Raw genomic sequence first — 4,973 nt, 5'->3', positions numbered from 1 at the left:
CATGTGCCTGGAAAGCCCCATCAAACACAACAGCCCCACCCACCCCAATCACTGTTTATTTTCTTATTCCCATGAAATAACTGTTTGAAACTGTAGCCTCTTTTTTTATGATGAATTTATGATGTAAGTTTTAGTTTCCAAGTGCCCAGAATCATGCCTTTGGTGTGTGCACCCAAACTAGACCACCATACAAGAGGGGCATAGCAGGGGTCCTGGGTCATCAAAGGTCCTGTTGCCACAGGGAGGACAGGATTTGGCCCTAGACCAGATCATGCTGAGCCACCCCACCTCCTGCGTATCTGCATCAGCTACATGTGGAGCTGAGCATCTCCCAGGTGGGGGTCCCCATCAGTACCTTTGTAGCTCTCCATAGAAGCAGGATACAGCACAAGGCTTAACTTGCCCATCCAAATGGCAAGCCTCAGCAGGTTCTCCAGATGGCTATGGAGATGGGGTTTCAACCAAAGTTGAGGGTCCTTAGTTGAAAGCAGTGGCCCAAGTGGGGAGGGGGATGCTGAATTGGGAATCCATGATTCCACAGTCATCTAGGTCCAGATCCTGGAGGGTGGCTGTGAGTCTCTTGAGAAGAACCTTGAGGGGCCCAAGATTAGGGATGGTCAGGTTGACACCACTCATACTCAGATCCTTCACATGAGCAACATTTCAACACAGAGACATGTATCAGGTCTGAGTCCAAAAGCAGACAATTAGTGATGGAGAGGGTCTCCAAGGAGGTCTTCAAGCACCTGGGAACAAACAAAGCAGTAATTCTGGGGAATGGTTATGGTAGGTAGAGAGTGGGGGGAGCTGTTCAAGTTTGCTAATTCTGTAATACCAGAAATTGGCTCTTATAAAGGGGTTTATTAAGTTACAAATTTACAGTCCTAAGGCCACAAAAGTCTCCAAACTATGGCATCAACAGGAAGATATCTTCACTGAGGAAAGGCCAATATATCTGGAATTCCTCTGTCAGCTGGGAAGGCACATGGCTGGAATCTGCTGTGCCTTTGCTCCTGGGTTGAGTTTCAAAGTGGCTTTCTTCAAAATGTCTCTGGGCTTCTGTCTCTTAGCCTCTTCAACTCCTGTGCAACTAAGCATCTGGGGTTCCTGTTTAGCTTCTCCAGGACAAATTCTGGGCTTCATTTCAGCTTAGCATCTCCAAATGTCCTTATGCTTGCATCTCCCAGTGTCTCCAAGCATCTGGGTCTGTGTTGGCTCTTAGTTTCTCCCAGGGGCAAACCCTTCATTACATGTCTTAGCTTCTCTCCAAATGTTTATTTCTACAAAATGTCTCTCTCAAATTCTCTGAGCAGCTTGTATCTGTGGGCTCTCTTACAGGACTCCAGTGATCTAATTAAGACCCACACTAAATGGGTGGGGTCATATCTCCAAGGAAATAGTCAATCTAAAGATCTCTCCCACAGTTGGATGAGTTACATCTCCAGGAAACAACCTAATCAAAAAGTTCCACCATAATCAAGACTGATAAGCCTGCCCCCTTGAGATTGCCTTAAAGAGCATGGCTTTTCTGAGGGACATAATACATCCAAACCAGCACAGGGGAGGAAACAATGGTTTCACACAAGCCCAAGGCCATTCTTACCATTTGATGATGGTCAACACTCAGGACAACACATGGTGAGTGTGGGCATTTAAGGCAGTCCAGGTCTAGATGGAAACTCCTCATCACTTTAATTGTCCTCTGACTGGTTCAAATGAATGAAATCTCTACTGATCCCTTTCCTCAGCTCCCATGGACACTGCAATATTTCTATCCCTCTTACCCCTCTTACTTGTCCTAAGAGTGAATCAAGATAAATACAAAAAATGCTAAGAGGAGAGTCTGACATGATGTCAGTCAACAGTCAAGACCAGTGAATTTTACTCCTGGGAGACAGGACTAAAACTACTCCTAACCCAGCTTCCTTAGGGCCACTTCTTGGGCCATAGCCACCCATATCTGTGCCAGATGGGGCCCTGGGAGACATGCATTAAAGGGAAACCTGGGTAAGATCTGGCCAAATCACCCAAACTTGCCAGCCTGCAGGGGTTCACCTAGATCCCTTTGTCATGGCAAAGCATCCATTATGTTTTACAATTTTCTGCTCTTGCACCTTCACCCAACCTGCAGAATCATGTATTGCCCACTTAATAACTTACTGGGAGCACAAAACAGCCCTTTTACAGACAGGGATTGTTGGAGGAGGTGGCTCGTGTTCAGAGATGGTGAGTGCAGAGCTTATATTTTGACAACTCTCATTTGATGGGCTTTTCCCCTTCACTAATGCCCTCTTCTCTCAGTTATTTCCATCTTAACTTAGATATCAGTTCCTAAAGCAGAATTCTCAAGTCTGCCATCACTAGGCCTAAATGCCTCATTACAGAATTTCCTAACAGTGTCTGTACTTGAAGCAGCTATTCCACTTTATATAAATATTGAAGAAATGTGGAGAATGTGTCTCCTAAACTTTACATTGTATGGTGGTGGTATACAGTCAATACAGAATATTTTTTAAGGAGATGAATATGGCCTCGTTTTGGTCTGCAGAGAAGCCTTGCCACTCCTTACCTGAGCACCTGGTCCAAGTGATCTTCCAGAAAGGAAACAGAGCCCAAATGGAGCACCTGGAGTTGCTGCAGATGGAAGAAATGGGAGGTGAACTGGCCAACATACTGCTCCTCATTTGCTGGAGAAATAGAAGAAATGTGGATGTGGGAGAGGAGGAGCTTGTGTAGATTAACCATCTGGCCCAGGTGAGGAGCAAACCTCCCCAGGGTGGACAGTTTCCAGAGGCAATTCACTTCCAAATTCTGGATTGACTCCAGCTGCACCATCTTCAAGACATTCCTAATATTTTGGATTGCTATTGCAAAAATCTTGAGTTTCTTACAGCACAGCTGTAGTAAATCTTTCCTCTGCTTGACCTTCTTAATGAGGTAGGTGAGGAGTTCATCTAGGGTGCCCTCCCTGAGGCAAAGGTCCAGGAACACCTCCAGGGCAGCTGAGGGCCTCTCCTCCTCCACCCTGGAACCCTCCATTTTTCCCTCTTAGGTATGGGATTGCCTGCCCCTGGCTCAATCAATGAGAACTCATGGGTTGCAGATCCAGACCAAACATTCCAGAAGTCCTGATGAGCATGCTTCCATAAATCTAGTACTCATAGTTTCCATTTCCTGGGAGAAAAATTGGGGACTGCCTGAGACACTCCAAGATCAACACAAATGAAGACTAATAGGGTCAGGGTATAGACTAGGACCAGCCAGACAACAGCAGTTCCCCTTCCTGCTTTTCTCTGGGATCCTTCTACATCCCCATTTTGGAAATCTTAAAGCACTGCTGGGAGAAGGGGAGTACCTGTTACTTCTGTGACCTCTGCATATTAATTTGCTTCCATTTCCAGAAGTCCTTTCCCTGAGTGAGGCTTGCAATGGCCCCAGGCCTCCCCAAACTCCCTCCTGGCACCTCAGAGTCTCTGCCCAACCTTTTGGCCCTCCCTGATTCTCCCTGACCCCATCTATTTCTTGCTCTGACTCTCCTTGCCCTAGCAGGTGACTGGATCACCCTTACCTTGGGTGAACTCTCTGGGCAAGCAGGCCATCGATCCCACTGAACACAGCAGGTAAGCTCTCCTGGTGAAGCTGCTGTCCCTTCACTAGTGCCCCCAGTGGGAGGCAGATGAAGGGTCAGGCCTGTGTCATGGCCTTCAGTGCCTCACAGTGTCTCCCAGTGAAGGCTGCCATGAACAGTGGCAGGAAGAGATCCCCTGTGGCAGCTCTTCCAGTGCTGTGATGGCCAAGGCCTCATCCCTCAGCACATTCTGATAGGCCAGTTCCAGAAGCCTTGGTGGGGCCTGGCTGCTCATCCTGATGAATCTGCTTTGAAAGGAATCCTAGGGAAACAGCCAGGGTCAAGGTGTCCTTCACAAGCCAAGCATGAACAACCTATCTTCTCCTCCATTCCCAGAGGAACCAACTCAGGGTTGAAGTTACTGCTCTGGCAATGGGGCAGGGGAGGGGTGTCTTCAGTTTACCCCAATTACGTTCTTCACAAGTAGAGTATATCACTAAGCACTGAAGAGATTGTAAGACTACCATTGGCCCCATCCCACTAATCCCACTCACAATGTGAGCCCACATTAGTCTCCATCTGGCCCCACCATTTAGAGGAAAAGTTTCTGATAATTACTCAAGGGGCTACAAAAATGGAATGGGATGGAAGGATCATTTGGCTCAGCAAAGCCTACATTCTGTACGTTCCAACAAATAGCCAGGCTGGGAAGTATTAGAGAAGAGCCAGAAAATGGATGCCATTATTTTTCATTTAAAAAATTGGAAAGAGGAATCAGAAGTGGTATACCAATTACATAGCATCTGATTATCAGAGATGATGACACTAGCTTTGAGATGTACATTTTAATGCCTATTTCTTTTAACATATATTTAGGATCACTATTTTGGGATGGAGTTCAGGGGAATAAATATTTCACATCCAGAATACAGTCATCACTCTTGAAAATACCCTGTGGAATATTTCTTAAGCTTTTAAAGGAGGCCAAACTAAAAAATCACAAAGCCATAAGTGACATGAAGTATAATTTTGAGGCACCAAACTGAATACTGAAAATGTCATTAAATAAAATCCAAAACATTTGGCTGTTCTATATTTCATAATGTCTTCTTGGTTAAGAAATAAGTATTTTAAACATTCATAAAGTGACATAAGTCCAAACACAAATCAAAGTGGTTTGACTGAAGGTGTTCTAGTTTGCTAATGCTGCCAGAATGCAAAACACCAGAGATGGATTGGCTTTTATAAAAGAGGGTTTATTTGATTACACAGTTACCATCTTAAGCCATAAAGTGTCCAAGTAACAAATCAGCAATTGGGTACCTTCACTAGAGAATGGTCAATGGCATCTGAAAAACCTCTGTTAGGTGGGAAGGCATGTAGCTGGTGTCTGCCCCAAAGTTCT

The 4,973-nt window shown here is 45.5% G+C and overlaps 1 pseudogene; it reads right to left on the bottom strand.

Annotated features, from left to right (window-relative positions):
* Window positions 1-308: 308 nt before the first annotated feature.
* Window positions 309-3,884, bottom strand: LOC119533040 (annotated as a pseudogene).
* Between the last annotated feature and the right edge of the window lie 1,089 nt (window positions 3,885-4,973).

The sequence above is a fragment of the Choloepus didactylus genome, chromosome 4, assembly GCF_015220235.1.
Source record: "Choloepus didactylus isolate mChoDid1 chromosome 4, mChoDid1.pri, whole genome shotgun sequence".
Lineage (NCBI taxonomy): Eukaryota > Metazoa > Chordata > Mammalia > Pilosa > Megalonychidae > Choloepus > Choloepus didactylus.
This window is presented reverse-complemented; position numbering and strand designations above follow the sequence as displayed.